Source organism: Idiotropiscis lumnitzeri, chromosome 8 (genome assembly GCF_059441095.1).
Source record: "Idiotropiscis lumnitzeri isolate Australia: NSW breed Sydney's pygmy pipehorse chromosome 8, RoL_Ilum_1.0, whole genome shotgun sequence".
In the NCBI taxonomy this organism is placed as follows: Eukaryota; Metazoa; Chordata; class Actinopteri; order Syngnathiformes; family Syngnathidae; genus Idiotropiscis; species Idiotropiscis lumnitzeri.
The window spans coordinates 13,263,791-13,281,177 of record NC_142398.1 but is presented as its reverse complement, the minus strand read 5'-3'; the positions used below and the strand labels follow the sequence as shown (position 1 = coordinate 13,281,177).

Sequence of the window (17,387 nt, the reverse complement as noted above, 5' to 3'; positions counted from 1 at the left end):
AAAAGAAAAAATCTTGCTCAAAACGCTACTACCAAACTCGCTGACCGAACTGATTAGTAAACAACACATTTAAATAATATAAATCACCAAAACGTGGTCGATTTAATTTTTTCCCCAAAATTTGTATGAAACAAACCTTGAGCATTTCTGCATTTTTTAACTACTTTCTAACTAAATTCAACCATATTTGTGAGTGGGAGTGTGTGTCGTTATCCGCCTTATTTCAAACAGACATTCCTGCAAATATGACGGCTCATCAATAATTTACCGATGACCTCCTCTCACATTTGGTCACGTCAATTATTCAGCATCCAATCGAATTTTTTTTCTTTTATGGGAGGGCGGGGGTCTTATGGCCTCATTTGGACTATTTAAGTTGGAGTGTGAAAGTGCAGCAGGATGACGTGCGAGGAGGCCCCGATGACACATAATCACGCGCGCGCGCGCTTTGTAGCGGGTTCATAAAATTTGTCACACTTCAGATTGCTTTACAAATACATTTTAACATCTAGCTCCTCCCCACGATCCAATAATTATAAAATATTCTTTAACTTAAAATCTAGGCATTTTATATCACTATATGGAAAAATCAATTATCTTTTATTTAATCCATTTCAGTGTTTTTTGAACTGATGTACATTTTTGTATCTTCAATTGACTTGAATCATCAATACTCTCCATTTTTTTATTGTCTTTGAAGTCAATCGTAAGGGTTTTAAATAAATATCGGGAAGTTAAAGAAAAACATCTCAATTGAAAGCAGTTTATTATTAATATTATTATTATTATTATTATTATTATTATTACCACTCAATTCTCCAAACAGGACATTGGCCTGTTTGGAGAATTTCCAGTTTATTGGGCTGTTTGGGGTGGTTTACAAAAGCACGTCTCTCAACGTTAGTTAAAAAGAAATATTTTTGCAGTTATTAACTGAATATAATCACGAACAATTGGATCGAGAAAACATTTTTTTCATGGTGGTTTGTTATATAAGGTCCTGTGCGGGTCTGTGTCACGAAAGGCCCAACAAGCGCAAAGAAAAATTGCTCTTATATAGATAGATACAAAGTCATCTCTTTTTTTCTGAACTACATTTAATGTGTTACAGAGTATTCTATAAAAGAGAATTCGACAGTGTCAGTAATATTCAGTGCAGAGTAATTGCCTGAAAACTCAATATCCTAGTAATATGTAATCGATAATTAATATACAATACACGTGTAAAATGTATTTGCTGCAAAAATCAAATCGTTAAAGGATATTTTATTCACCTGAAATTAAAACGATCACAAGCTTCGAAAAATCAAACAAAAAAACACTCCTTGATTAAAACCTAAGACTGCAATCAATACAAAAAAATGAGGACAAACACACACACACACACGCACACACTTCCAATTAAAGTGGCTTAAATAATAATGTATGGTGCTTCGCCATATGTTGATTGTGCTTGACCTCGTTTCTTTTCGTTTATTTTATACTTGCTCTGCTGGGCTTTGTGCAGAAACAATGCTTTAATGACGATAAAAAAAAAAAGAGCAATAGAAAAGATTAGCCCCTTTTGCAAAAAAAAAAAAAAAAAAAAAAAAAAAAAAGAAAAGAGGAAGAAAAGAAGCCTTTAAAGTTTTGGAAATGAACAGTACTGGAATGGCTGACTTGCATGCAGAGGCCCAGCCTGGCTGAAGTTGAAGCTTATTAAAAAGCAAGCCTAAATAACCTTGCATAACTGCACACCAGCACAGCTTTGATAGTGGCATGCAGAATATGTTCACACGCGCATGTTAGAGGTAGTATTGTGTTCAGGTAATGAGTCAGGAAAACGATACTGACAACTATCCAAATGAAATTGATCGTTCCAAATATGGCGACCACAAACCTGGTTAAACCTTTTTTTTTAAACCAGTACGGCATGTTTTGAAAAACCGTTGAGTTGTATTTACCTTAAAAAAATAGTACATTTGCATTTAATATTCAGGTAGTGTTTGTTTTTAAAAATGTAAATAATTTATTAACCTTCATATGCAATACATTTACATCAGTTAATGTTAATATTCTATGCATCATGTGGCTTGCAATAATACATATATTACTTCTTGGAAACGCGTTGCTGTATTTTAATGTTGTCATTACAGGTGTACTTGAGGTGCTAAAAGTCCCCCCCCCACTGGTACTTGTAAAAAGTTTGAGAACCATTAGAACGGACCAGAACTCCAATGTTCTTCTACGATAAATGTTGTAAAGCAGTCTGATGTCAATCACGCCACAAGAAGAGCAACAAGGGTCAACGCTAAAATCACCCCCCAAAAAAATCTAATCTAATAAATTGGCAGTTATAGTATCATATTAAACCACATAACAAAAATGCACAGAACAAGCAGTCAGACATCTACCATAAAAAAAAGTCCATTTGTAGTTTAGATTGCACTTCTTGATGATAAAAAAAAATTTAGGTGAAAAGGGCTTAAAATACTCCTTTTTGGGGAGTATGAGATATTTAAAACGTAGATTTTTCATTCATTTCTTTCTGCCTTTTTGTCTGCATGTTCAACAGAAACAGCTCACTCAGTTTGGCCTTCAAGCTTAATAAAAGCTCACAGGGACAAGATAAGACTGGAAAAGAAAAAGATAACAGACAATTTTTCTTTCTTAAATCACTGTATGGATTCTATGCATGTACTGGACTAAAAGTCACGTATATTAAACCAATGAATGGGTTTTCATAAGGCCGTAGCTGCCTTTATTCTAAATAATTGTTGAGGGGCCTGCGCAACATTTTTTTTCCCGGCACAGTTGCTCCACTAGTCAGCAGCAGTCCAATTAAGCTATTGCAAATTGACCGAACAATGCACATTAAACAATATATTTTCCTACTCTATGGGTGTACACTGACACATCACTACAGGCTTACAATGATGTAAATGGACAATGATATCCAGCGTGCCTTTACAAAAACAATAATGCTCAGTTTTAACTGACATTGTCAGAGAGGTATTTTGTTATTATAATTGCAGCGTTGTAGAGTTAGCACTGCTTCATATTGAGAGCTGTGGCTATTATTTTGGGGTACATCAATTCGAGACATCAGCTACGCACCACTGCAAACTATTAAGAATCACAAAATCAAAAATGATGTTATAGTGGAGGAACAATTTTGATTTTATACAACCGGGCAGATGTATTGTGGCTGGTCAGTTTCATTCAAATTAGGCAGGATCGCAAAGGAAGTTGGCCTTTCACTGCACAATCTTAACTCTCAGTGTAAGCAAGAAAAAAAAAATAGTCCTGGGATGTTTGTGCCTCCATTTGAGGAGTGCAGCAAAGGGGACGAGAGGAGGAACCAAACAAGGCCCTTTTTGTTTTAGCAGGCGGGCGAGGCAGGCAGTTGGGCACAGTGCACAAGTGTTGTCTAGCATCACAAATGTACAAATGTTGGCCGGGATGGACTCACACGTTCACCCGGAGCCATGCTAATAGAGCAGCCACAAAGAAAGAAGGAATCGTTGCAGGAAGGAAGTGAAGTCAGGAAAGGATTGAGAATATAAGCAATTACAAACGGAAGGGAAATTATTAAGGGGAGAGTGATAGAAGGAGAGGGCGAGAGCGAGACAGAGACAGAGAGGGAGGGGCTGCTAAGCGGCCTTTAGAGGGGTGAGGAATGCTCGACCCTGGCACAGGATGGAGGGTGCCCTTTTTTTTTTTTTCACTCACACTGCTGCCAGCCCATCACATTCCCACTCCACACTCTTGGAGAGGTTAACACTCGGAAGCTAGCAGCGGTTTCCTGCAGGAGGTTGTTCACACACATACGCCCGCTCCCAAACACCCTGGGAATGTCCCAAATCAAGATGCTTGTAAAATAAACTTGGAATAACTCGGATTCATTTATTAGACCACCAGACAGTTAGGAACAATATTTTGCAATATCTTTATACTGATTAAATTTCCATACACTGTAATTGCTTGGGGATAACATGCAGTCGAACATTATACACGTCCCCCTTAAAATTGCTTGGAAAAAGTCGTTTTTTTCCCCCCTTAATAATCATGTATTATACGGTTCGGTTAGCTCAGGGGTGGGCAAACTTTTTGATTGGTGGGCCAGAATGGGTTCTAAAATTTGTCAGAGGGGCCGGACCAGGAGCAGATGGATGGAGTGCTTTGGTAACCTCACCTCATCGGAGAAAAAAATACATTTAATTTTAAATGACAATGAACAAAAGCATTACAACAAAATATCTGTGTTTGACGCACCAGAGTCTTTAGAAAATAAAATATTAACAAGGTTTATTCATTTAATTTTTTTCGAGTTTGGCGGGCCGGATTAAAACGCTGAATGGTCCGTATGTGGCCCCCGGGCCGTAGTTTTCCCACGCCTGGGTTAGCTGGTATTCCCACACAAAAATTGAAGTATTATCATCAGAGTAGTTTGCTGGATTGGGATTCCTTGTGTTCATACTCATTTTTTTGGGATAAAGCGATGTTCTCTTATCTTGATTATGTAATGAGTTTCTGCTGTCAATAATTAGAGGCATCGCCACTTCCTGTTGTGAGACCCGCTAGTCACGTGACCTCACCAAATTGAAGAAAAGAGCAGAATGTCTTGGATTGGCACCGATGTTGACCGAGTGTGCCAAGGCTAGAGTGCTGTTAAATGACTCTGTGGCACGACTAACACTTATGAATAGGTACATGATTTACAGTACAAGCAATGTTCCCTCTTCGATGCGCGTGAGCAATTGCGCACTTCTCTCACTCTCTCAGTAAACTCGATGAGGCTGGCACGCACCACGGACGCACGTTATATTTCTTCACGCTCCTCGTCCTTTTTGTTTACAACCAAATTTAATCTACAAACAGGACACCACACCATTCCCACTGCGAGCAAAATTTTATCAATATTAATGGTTCAAAATGTAAATAGAATAATAATAATAATCCAAACGTGATAGTTACAATAATCTCAACCCAGGCTAAATTTAGCTCCTCCCCAAAATCTAAAACCAGTCTCTTTGTCGAGGTGTATCATTCCACACATTTCTCAACACCAATTACTGTGCTACATTTCCTATTTGACTGGAGTTTAGTGCTATCTTGTGACATTTTAGGACTTTCCAGAAAAAAGCACACGAAAGAAAAATGGGTGATATTTTCCGCAATAGCAGGGGGCGGGTCGGTTGCATTGTAAAAATAAATATAATATCAACTAGAGGAACGTGCAAATAGCGAAATGCTAATTTGTGGGCCAATATTGTAAGTGAGTACAGGAAGCTGTGTAGCATGAACTGCAATATCCTGCCGTTGTTGGGTTCTGCGTAAACAGCAAAAGCAGATACTGTACCACCTCATCAGTGAAGCATATTGATGGTCATGCCGTGCCATGGCCATGTTCGGCTGTAAATGGAACTGGTTCCCTTCAACTCGATTTACTGATGACGTGACAGCTGCCATAGCAGCAGGATGAATTCTTTATCAGAACTCATTGGACGGCGCTTCACAGTGCAGATGGACGATGACCCCAAGCATGCCGTGAAAGCGACCAAAGAGGTTGTTTTTTTTAAGGCAAAGAGGAATGTTATGCTATAGCCAAGTCAATCATCTGAACTGAATCTGACTGAGCATGCATTTCATGAACCAAAGACAAAACTAAAGAATAAATGGCACAAGAACAAGCAGGAACTCAAGACAGTTGCAGGAGAGGCCTATAGCAGAGGGTCACAAGGATTGAAATACAGCATCGGGTGATGTCATTGATACAATCCAGACTTCAGGATGAAATTGACTCCAAGGGATTTGCAACCAAGTATTAAAAAGTGAAAGTTGCTTGATTTATTATTGAGACTTTGTCCCAATACTTTTGATCCCTTAAAAAGTGGGAGGTACGTATCAAACTGTTGTAACTCTTACACCGTTCATCGAATTTGGATGTAAATACTTGCAACAATTAAAATCAGAAAATCGTCTGTAAATCCAAATGTTATGCCTTGCCTTCATGGAATTTAGAATGAAGTCATCCAATCCATCAATTTTTCTATGGGGGAGCCGGAGAATAGCCAGGCTCAATTTGGGTGAGAGGTCGAGTATGCTATAGATTGGTCGCCTGTCAATCTCAGAACACAACTCGAGAAACCATTCACACGCATGTATGAATTAAATGATATATTACTAAACAAATATTACTACACATTCATCTGCACCATTATCACGCACAGTTGTGCAAAAAGTACTGCAAAAACACACGGCACAAACACTGCTATATTCTGCACTGAAAAGTGCAAGAAAATCAAAGTGGACTTGTTCTTCTCAGGGACGTGCGGTCAGGGTAGGCATGTGAGGCAATGCCACCTCCTGCTGTCTATTCCAATGCAGAGTTAAAAAAAAAAAAAAAAAAAAGACGATTAAATAATTATCCATTTTAGTTCTACGGTCCGTGCTTTACATTGATTTTCAACGTATTCAAGCCAATTATTATAAATGATTTCATAGTTAAATATCTGAACGTGTTTATTTCTTGTTTAAATACAAGAGCTGGAAGTGAAGTGAAGCATTGCACGTTCTGTTCCTCCCCTGACTAAGCTCACATTAACTTACTCAGGTAGTTGGCGCAAGCACTCACACATGAGACATTGCCGTTTGTATTTCTATCACCAATAAGCGTGTTTTATCACAAATGCACTGCACATGCTGACGTTGTTTTTTCATATTTTATGACTGTGACATTATTTTTCACTCTTGTATTGTGTTGTTGTATCCTTTTTTGCCTATGTAATAATATTATATTACATGAAACATAAAGGGAAGACTCGTTTTTTTAATTTAAAAATGAGAGATCAGCGGAAAAAAAATAAAAAAACTAACAACAATGAACTTGACCTTATGTTAAATATTCTTTAGTTTCCTTGCCATTGCATTGTGCAGGAATCGATTGAAGAATAATGAAAAGCTTTGAAAACATACTGGATATTTCAATAAATCAACCTGGTATCAATGAAGCTCAAAATTTAATTATAGGTTAATTTTCTATATTTTTATATCTGACTCCAGAGGTGTAGTGCCTCAGTCATGAACTTCACCACACGTCACTGGTTGTCGTTGCCTCAGGTTCAACTCGTAATCTAAGAGGAAAATGTAACAATTGGCCGTGATAATGCCAAAATTGTTATGGTCTTCGTGAGAATTCATCCATATTTTACATTACCTTTTAAAAAAAAAAAATCTGAGTAAATTGTTGCATTAACGAGCTCAAATAAAGCAATAAATTGTGTCGCACAACTACACAAGCAATGTGTTATTTTCACAGTTAATTATTTCTGGCACAAAGTTATATTCAGCTAAATAAGGAAAAGTGTTGTATAGCAGGGGGGGGGGGGAAACACTTCTTCAGTCATTTGAACAAAGTATTGTTGCAGAAGTCTCATAGCCAGAGTGACACAAATAGTCAAAATAAAAGCCCTTCTTCTACATCTTCATCCAGATCGTCGTCCAAAAATAATGTGTTCTTCCATGACGCACGTGCAACCGCAGCACAAGTTTTTGGGGGGTGGAAATTGCTTTTGTATTTTCCTGCTTATTCTATTACAACTACGACAAAATGACTGCTGTAAAAAAAAAAAGCAAATTAAAGCAACAAGAGCTTTTGGCCTGATACTGTACATGTTTGTGAACATATTTATGCAACAGCTCGAAAACAAATCTAACATTACAGAAGAGTTCGGCATACAGACACATGAAGAATTTTAGTATGTCCTACATACTTTTGCTAAGAATATCATCAAAGCAATCATGCATAATTAAATGATATAACACCAGGAAGCACTTTTCTTTATGGTTAAGCCGGCACTTTCATCCCTGATGAAGCTTTTTAATGTTGTCTTATTGCGCTTATGAAAGGATGCCTCGTGCAACCAGTTCAGCTTCTTTTGCAGTTTTGTATTATTAAACTCAACATTTACTGGTTATATGAAGGTCATGAGGTTTCAAAGATGCACACACGCACACACACACACATGCACACGCACTCACACGCATACGAACACACTCTTTGCAGCAAGTTAGTTCTTGTTTGAAATGCACCAGTAAATGAATCAATCACATTGCAATTATGAAGCCATTCAGTTGTAGTTAATTATTTTTTTAAAGAAATGACATCACAGTTGTTCAGGGCTCAATTAACGCCCAATCATTGCTCACCTGTTTACTGAGTTGGGTCATGTGACATTCGTAAACTGAGCTGTGATTATGTTACCTGAGCTCTGAACTACTCTGATGTCATTTTCATCAGACAAAATGGCCGCCTCCTGCAATGGATAAAATTGGGAGATATTGTTGCTTACTTCATATTCCACAAATGCAATATCAATTAGAATACCGGGTTCATACCATCGGGGTCACATAGAGGAAAAAATAAAATTGAATACAATCTAAGTTGACTTCACCTTTAAATATATTAAAAAAATAATTCTAATCATAGAAGTTATAAATGTATTGTAGGAGTATAGTAGTTCTTGCAATACATAACTGCAAGCAACAAGAAAATAATGATTATGACCAAAAAAAAAAATCCTAAAAATAAAATAACAGCAAAACTGAATATGAACGCCTGGGTGAAATTTCATGTTCCAACTGCCTCATGGTGACGTTTGCCGACTCCATTTGGAGCACCTACATCAGCTGCCAAATACGGTTGCATGCCCAGTGGAGTTTAACATCCATCTATCAAGGACACGCTGTCCCACACTTGCTCTTTCAAACTATGTTTGTGCGTCTTTGTGTCCTAAACGGTGAGCAAACGTCTCCGGATGCTGCGAGCGTGGGCCACCCAAACGGGCCTAAACGCTGGCTGCCGCCTTGAACGTACCAGGCAGCATCAGCACCGCTCTGGGCGGAGCAGGTCAGTGTCAAAGTTGGGAGGAGTTATTTGAATGGTTGTAGAGGAGAGTGTGTGTGTGTGTGTGAGTGTGTGTGCTGCCCCAGGAGAAAAGCAGAGTCCTAATCTGTTTTCCTGGCTCTGGTTTAAAGGGAGAGCAAGACACACTAGAGGCTCTCTCTGATCCACTGCCCCATCCATCCCTCACTTTGTCTCTCTCCTCCATCGCTCCTTTCCTCTGTCTGTCTGTCGGTCTGTCTGTCGTTTGCCTCTCTGCTTCTCCCGGGCCCCCCGTCCCTATGCTCTCTCATCTGTTGTGTTGGCCCGTTCTGGTCTTTGTGTGGCGAACGCACTCCCCCCACCCCGCACCCCCCCAAACCCAAACTCCCTCCTCATCTCCAGATAGCGCCTAAGAGCTCTGATTCCACTTAATCACTCCGTTTTTTATTAGTTTTTCCTCGCAGGGTATTTTGTGTTCCGAGTTGCGTTTATCTATTATGCTGTTTCAGATTTATTGCTTTAGGAGGCAGACTGTGCGGCGCGCTACTCGCCAATACGCGACACGACGCTGTGATCTCCCCGCGTCTGCCCCTCTTTATGCCTGTCTGCTTTCATCCTTTCAAAATTAAACGAGCAAACACAACTCGCTCCTCTCGCCACTTTATCCCCCCTCCCCGAAGTTTATTTTCTTTTATTGAGATCTGACTTGAGATCTTCATCCTCGTTTATTTAGCATGGCGTATGACAGCAGATAAGAGGAGGAGAGCGCCATCGTTTTTCTGGCACCGTGCTCGACACTTGCATCCATCTGTCCTTGAGTTTTGCACACCTCCTTGTTGTACTTTTTCCAGTATCCCAACAATCAATTTAAAGACAAAAGTAAGCGCTCCATTAACGCTTTAGGCACTAGTTGAGAAATGATGTCAAAGCATTTAGTAAGATTACACCCACGATTGTAGGAAATAAATGTCTTTCAAATTAATGCTCCATTTGCCTTTATCTTAATTAACTATCATATAAAAACGATCTGTTGTTAATTGTAATACAATTATTTGCTTTTGAGGGTCAAAAGATAGATAGGTAAAGGACCTTGAAAAAAATAATTTTACCAGAAATCGCAATACGACACCATGATATGGCTGAAAGAAAACACAACAAAAAAAAAGGCTAACTTGGCTAAGTCGGCGACAAAAATTGGCCAAGGAACGCTTCAAAACTAATTAATCATTTTCAAACCTCATTTGTAATGCCTGAAACCACGTTTGACCACTTCTGTGTTTACCGTAAGGACAGTTATTGCAGACACACACACAAAGAAGATGTCCAACGTTTGGGGTCACCTTAACCCTGGGGTGTCCAACTCTGGATCTCAAAGGCCTCAATCTAAGATGGAAAAAATGGTGTGCTCACTCAATTTTATTTCGCTAAGTGGTTGCACAAAATAAAATGCTCTGGATTCAACTAGAGATTCTAAGTAGAGGTGCAGTCAAGGATGTTCTTTTTTTTTGGGGGGGGGGACGTTTTACTCATGAGCTAATCTAATCTATACTTCCATCACTAGTTAGAACGCATTGTTGAGCAGACAGTGCAGTGTATTCATTTTGCAAATAAAATGCAGCTCACAGTTTGGAGTTTCAAAAGTAAACTAGAACCGAACAAACATAAGTCTCGCCACTGTACAACCCGTCACTATTTTACATGAGCCAAGCATCTTCCATTAAATTGTTGTGCCCGGCTAAACTTGTAAAGCTTCTCCAGCTAACTTTGTTTAGCATAATTTACGTCCAAGCGCGTCTCATCAATCCATCACTAAGCCGTGATCAAGTTTGATCATAAAGTGACGTGATTATTGTGGGAACTGTGAACAGGAAAAAAAAAAGAAAGAGCAGGCGAGCGTGACAGTCATTGCTGGATCTTCTATTTTTTTCTTTTCCAATAAGTCCTCACGTCCACTGCCAGCAGGCTAACGCGACGGCCATTAACGGCTACGAGAGACACTTGAGCCAGCAAATGCAGATCAAAAATGTTGTTTACTTTGTAGTGAGAATAGTGTTAAAAGATAGCACATCAAGTTTGGCAAATATATATATATATATATATATATTTATGTATATATTATTATATGATATATTAATTCAGCAGAAAGAAATACTAGCAAAAAAATAAATAAATTAAAAAAAAAAAAATCAATGCATGAACAGTGCATTGCAGATTGTCTAATATTTGCTGTCATGTAGTGAAGCCACCACTGGTTGGTGTATGTTAATTGTCTTGTAAATTGTAGAGCATCTTAGCAACTGTGGCCCACTGTTTATAATACATTATCATTCGTTATTTGGGAGGTGTTGGCAACGGTTTAGGCCAATTTGAGTCCTCACCTCGGCATTTCAAACTGTTCTTTTCATCGTTATTAGGAAACAAATCTCACGTTCGCCAAACACTGCTCCCAAAATGGCGGCGCACCATGCCTGGCCTCCATTTTGTTCCATCGCAGGAATGGAGTTTGGATTCGGCATCTGACTTTTTGGACCGGCGTCTGCATTTGAAAATACCCCATTCCGCGTGCGCCCGCTGTTACCATGCTTCCCTCACCATCTAATTGGTCGTCCAGCGTGTTGGTCGCCAATCGGAGGGCGGCCCATCACTTTAGGATCCCTCCCTCTTCGCTTTGCTTCCAGGGGGGGCATCCTGTGACCGGGAAATGAGAAGCAGGGGGAGAGGGTGCTTGGGTGCTGGCTGTATCACCTCCACCAAATCCAGCACCAAACCACAGACGAACAATGAAACAAACATTGAGATTAACGCTTTGCTCACAACCTCCAAATTCTTGCCCGATGACAAAAATTGCTATTATTCATAATGAGAAAGGGGGGGCGGCGGGAGGGACAGAAACAAAATGGCCCAAATGAATATTCATGACTTTGTCCCCTCCCTTCCTGCACCCGCCTTCTCCTCCTGCTGCTCCTCACTTCCTCTCCCCTCCATTGGGTGGCAACACTTGGTCGGGCACATGGTGAGACAGCTGTTGCAGGGCAACATGGGCATCTGCGGTGCTAAGCAGAGAAGACGACATCATGTGGGTGAATGTGTGTGACGGGGGTGGGGGGGTTGTCGAAGGGAGGGGGGATTCAGACGGCATCGAGGATGAGTTTTATACCTTCTACCTCATTTGACCTCTGTGTGTGTCCGCATACACAGGCTTGAAAGGGTCCGAAACCGTCCAATATAGTTGGATCTACGGTCCGCAAGCAACTTTCGTGTTGAAGCACTATTGCAAATTTAAATATAGTACACCTCAAGGTAAACTTTTAGTTAGAGCAAAACAATAGGGCCTTCTTTTTAGAGACAGCTGCCGGTGGGCTCGGCACAACAATTGGCAGGTTTTCATTTTGTTGCAGATTATTCTGTACTGTTTAGGATGCACCTGTCTGGGCATTCCGGCGGACGCGGCTGCCACAAAGCCAGCACATCATGTTTTGATGACAGAAAGTAGACCATGCTAGGTGTAAAAAAAAAAAAAGGGCACATCCATTCATCCATCCATTATCTGTACCGCTTCTCCTCACAAGGGTCGCTGGAGCGTATCCCAGCCGTCTTCGGGTAGTAGCCGGGGTACACCCTAAACTGGTTGCCTGCCAATCGTAGGGCACACATAAACAAACCACGATCCTCGCTCGCTCTCATACCAAGGCATGCATGTTTTTGGAAGGTGTGAGGAAAGTGGAGTACCCGGAAGAAAGCCACGCATGCACGGGGACAACGTGCAAACGCCAGGAAGGTCGGAGCAGGAATCGATGCCATGACCTCTGCACTGTGAGGCATTCGTGCAAACCAGTTGACCACCATGCCACCCGCACATCTTCATTTTCGAGCAAATCTACTTTTGTTTGAATTAGGTAGGCTGGCTTGCTGACGCAGCCCCGTGTATTTCGCACTTTGGTGAAAAAAAACCAAAAAAAACTATTGCACGCACCAAAGTCACTCACGGGCTCCAGCGAGTCGATATCTGTCGTCACAGTCTTAAGCATGTATTCACTTCCATTTCATTGGATTGGCTGGGAATCGGCTACATTCCATCGCAACACCCAATTCTACCTGTGCAAAGTTTAGCAAAATACCAAAAGAAAGAAAACTCCACCCATGCGTACAGATAGATTACGCTTCGCGCTTGCCTTGTGCTGCGCGCGGAAATAGGGCCCTCAGTGTATGCATTAACCGAAATTCTTTTGTCGCTCGGTGACCATCTAAAATTAAGGGGAAAAAATAACTGATCTTTTGCAGCTGCATGTAAATTAGGTCACTGGCCTGAAATTCTGATCATGTGACCGAATCACGACAATTCCACCTTGTAGTAAAATATGGTGCAAACCTTTAATTGTTTTTGGGAATAATTATTTACTTATTTATTTATTTCATTTTATTTATTTATTTTTTTACATTTTTGTCATGATTACAAATTTCTTCTGACTTATCATTACAGAGTGGAAATCAAGTTAAAAATGTTTTTTACATTAATTTGCTCTCTCGGTACCCACTCTGTACTCTCAACACGGCATTCTGATTTCTATTGTGTTTGTGGAAAATTAATTGAGCAGCAAAACTCACTATTTTTGATCAATCTCGGTGGCAGCCATTTGGCATCAACAGAAACGTCATTTCCAGTTGACAGCAAGTGACATGGCCACCCTCTGAGACTTTTCCTTTAGAAATTTAGGTTTATTTTTCAATTACTTTGGCTGCAAGGTTCATAAGCACCCACTATCTTATCCTCATATTTAAAAGGTTTGAAGTTCCTTTTTTTTTTTCGGTCTTTTTTTTTTCCCCTGAAAAAATTGAAACTTCCCGGGCAGGCCCATTGTTGGATAGTTGGAGAGGACGTCTTTTTTTTCTTTAAACAAATTAGTTCGTCTTCTACAGTCGGAGGAAGACCGCTATCGAAGCTAAAAGGGAATTTCTTCAGTGTTTGCGGATGAGCGAAAAGCAGCACTCTCACAAAGCTATGACGCCGTAACAACAACATAAGGATCGAGCGTCCCAATCGGTCGGCGCTTTTAACAGCCAAACACTTGCTTACACACCTTAATTCATTCACACACTCCTCCACCCTCTGCATTTTCGGGCATTTTCCCAGGGTTATTATCCCACGCCAGGTGCCCCAGCCCCCCACTCCCATCCATCTCCTCCTCTCCATCCCTTGCCATTTCTGTCCCCCTCAAAGCGCCAGCACAGCCCCACCTCGTGGTGCCAAGGTGGGCAGCCTCTGCCTTGGCTTTGCCGAGGCCTTCTGGTGTCCCAGATAGCTGTGATAGTGTGTGTGCGTGTGTGTTTGCGAACACTAGTCCAGCTCGGAGCAGACCGAGCCAGCCCTTTAAACTGTGTCGAGGCTCCAGATGCTCGGAGAGACTTGGATTAACGCGGGCGTTTGTATGCAGACACACATGCACAAACACACACACTTCGGCCGAATAATGCGCCATGCCTCGTGTTGTCGTACCATGTAACATGTCCCGTGCGAAACAGAGGGTGAAGAAACACATGAGGGATTGAGAAGAAGTTTACCATTCACATTATGACATCACATTTCTGGATGGGAAATATAAAGGATAAAACGGTTGTCGCAGATTCAATGGCAGCGATTCCGGTGTGCTGCCTCGGAGGGCAAATTTGGACAACAACGACAAGGAAGGGGACCTGAGAGACATGACACGCACACACACCCCAGTGGATGTGCACAAGGCCTTTAGCTGCATGCCACCACCCTGAGGGCATGAGGGGGCATGAATATCCAGCAATTCACAAGCACACACACACACACACAGCTGGTGACATCACTGTGACAGATTGCATAGAGTGACCAAAGTACACAAAATGCACCGACCTCACCAAGCCAAAGCCAAACTATTAGAAAAACTAACTTTTTTGTAAAGTTTGCATTTAGGCATTTATTTTCGCCTTTTTTTTTCATGCAGATTACAAAACACAAAACTCTTTAGTGAGCACAGACTTCCACCGAGGCCAATTTCTCAACTAAAGTATCAAGCACCAATTTCTTTTTTTTTTTCTGGGCCCATGCTTCACCTGCTTCACAATTTGTAGTGAGAATACCTTTGGTGTAATCCAGCACAAAATAAACAAAAGCAAACAAAAAAAAAAAGGTTCTATCTCTCTCTAATGAGCACTTGAGCAGAGATTGCCGCCAAGACACAATTGCAAGCAAAAAAAATAAAATAAAATCCCAGATCTGCGATCTTATCTGGATCTGCCCCAAAAATGAATTCAATTAAATGTAATTCATCCATGGCCTGTTCCCCAACACTTTGAAAAGTTTAGCGCAAAGAACTTTTCTCTTAAGTGATTGTTCAGACAAAATCCTGGGAGCTGCACATGCTCAAAATTTTTTTTTCTTCAGTCGGTAATGACCAAGTTGTTTTCATATAATCGTGTGCACAAACATTAGCAATCAATATGATGCAGACCTCCCCCGAGGCCAAACACCTGTGAGAAGTCGGGCAGGGCTTCCAAGTCACCGGGCCATGTAGCATTTGGTACCATGCCGCACCGAATAAATTAACTTTTTTTTTTATTCAGATTTATCTGCCTATTATTTAATTTTGAGAAATGACTGCGCCCCTCCAGATATCCACTTTCCCCCCATTTAATTGGAAATAGGTTGAATAGTTTATCCCCGATCATTCAATCAAACACACCAAACAAACAAGAGCGCTCATCAGCGCGTCGACCTCGTCCAAGGCCAAACACCTGTGTCCGGCAGGTGGAGTTTCTGCACTGATAAATGATACATTCAAAATTCCTGGATCTGAATTCTGAATCCACATGAAATTCTTCCTCGCTCTAAACAGAGTTGTGGTGTTTTAGTTTTCCACTTAGGCTTGTATGAAGCATACATTCAGACAGGCAGGCAAGCGAGCAGATACACGAGTTGGCTGAGAGCATAAATAACTAAAACCACATTGATAAAAACATTAATTCCTTCCTAGGGGCTTGGCGGAGGTAATAGGACGTGAATGATAACGCTACGAGTACCCCCGCCCCCCCCCCTGCAAACTAGCAAAGGCAACAGACTGCTAATTACAAGCACGCAAGCATGTGTCCAAGTGTGTGAAAAAGAGAATGAAAGTCTTCTCATGCTCTCTCTGCCTCTCTTTCTTGCGGGGAGTACTTGTGGTGCCAGTTATGGAGTGTTTGCCATAGCAGGGAGCGAGCTTGGCACCGTGCCCTAATATAGGCGAATTAAAAAGCACTAGACAGGGCCTTTTGTGGCACAGTGCGCCCGCTTTAATCTCCCCACGCCTTGGTAGGCACCCACAACACCAGGAGTGGGCACCGTGCCCATATGACCCCAGGCAATATGGAAATTGCCACCAAAAATCCCAACTAAGCACCGAGCCTTGTCCTAGGCGCAGTGTACACAGCCGATGTGGACTTGGGCACGACGGCGCCACCACTGTATGAGACGGCGAGTGACACCTCAAACTTTGGATGATTACGAACATACTACAGAATTAATAAACACTTTTTCTCAAACATGAAATCAACTACTTCTCCCAGTGCTCACGCATGTGCACTATAGATTCATTAAACACGTAAGGGAAACCTTTTCCAAAGGCCGAATGGTGAATTTGGGGTTGCTGTTGGCTTCTAACTTTTAACACCATTGTGTGTTGAAAACTAATGTTCTGCACCCTCAAACAAAAACCCCCAAAACATATTTCACATGTTTTTGTTTTCTCATGCATCCCTCCTCCATTCTATTTCTTACTGTCTTAATAATGTGCTTAAACATAAAAGAAAAAAAAAACTGTCATGTTTCTCGTGTCATGTTTCCCAACTCTGCTTCATATCAGCTTTCCACTCTGCTCAGAGTATTGGACTACTGAACGCTCGCTGTCGTGGGCACTTGACCCTTTTTTGCCAGTCAGTCCCCCGCCCTCTGGCCGCGATCACTGTACCGACTGATTTGTCTAATTTTTATTCCTTTTATTTTTTTAATCGTATTAGGGTTTCTGTGTCATCTCATTGTGAAAGTTTGAAAAAAATGGCAAAATTGGACATGTGTTTTTCACAGGACAGTGACAATATGTTTCATGAAATGAAGTGATGGGAGAAGTAGCGACACTGGATTATAGTTTATCGGGCTATACGAGAAATAGATTGATTAAGAAGCGTAGCCACATTTATACACTGTATCATGTTTCATGAAACAAAGTGATATGTAGAAAGTTTGTTTACATTACAAAAAAGAAAACTGGTCCCATTAGATTTCCCATAATCCTTCAGACCTTCTCATAACTTGATCATTTCACAAATTGTATTTATTTTTTTTTTTATGAAGCTTCCTTTTTGGTCAACACCACGCGTGTGGTATAAATATATAATATGCATCTTTGATATTTTGGATTTTTGGGTCTTCCACAAACATGGAACATGCCAATACTTTCCCTTCGTTTGTTATTAGTTTATTAAATGCGTGTTTTATTAAACCGTCACATTTATAGCTGAT

The 17,387-nt window shown here is 40.7% G+C and overlaps 1 protein-coding gene and 1 long non-coding RNA gene across 4 annotated transcripts in view; one reads left to right on the top strand and one right to left on the bottom strand.

Annotated features, from left to right (window-relative positions):
* The window catches only part of nfixa (nuclear factor I/Xa), a 165,954-nt gene that overhangs the window by 130,979 nt on the left and 17,588 nt on the right, over positions 1-17,387 (bottom strand). The window lies entirely within an intron of this gene.
* LOC148332248 (uncharacterized) overlaps positions 1-17,387 on the top strand; it is a 35,355-nt gene that overhangs the window by 1,293 nt on the left and 16,675 nt on the right. The window lies entirely within an intron of this gene.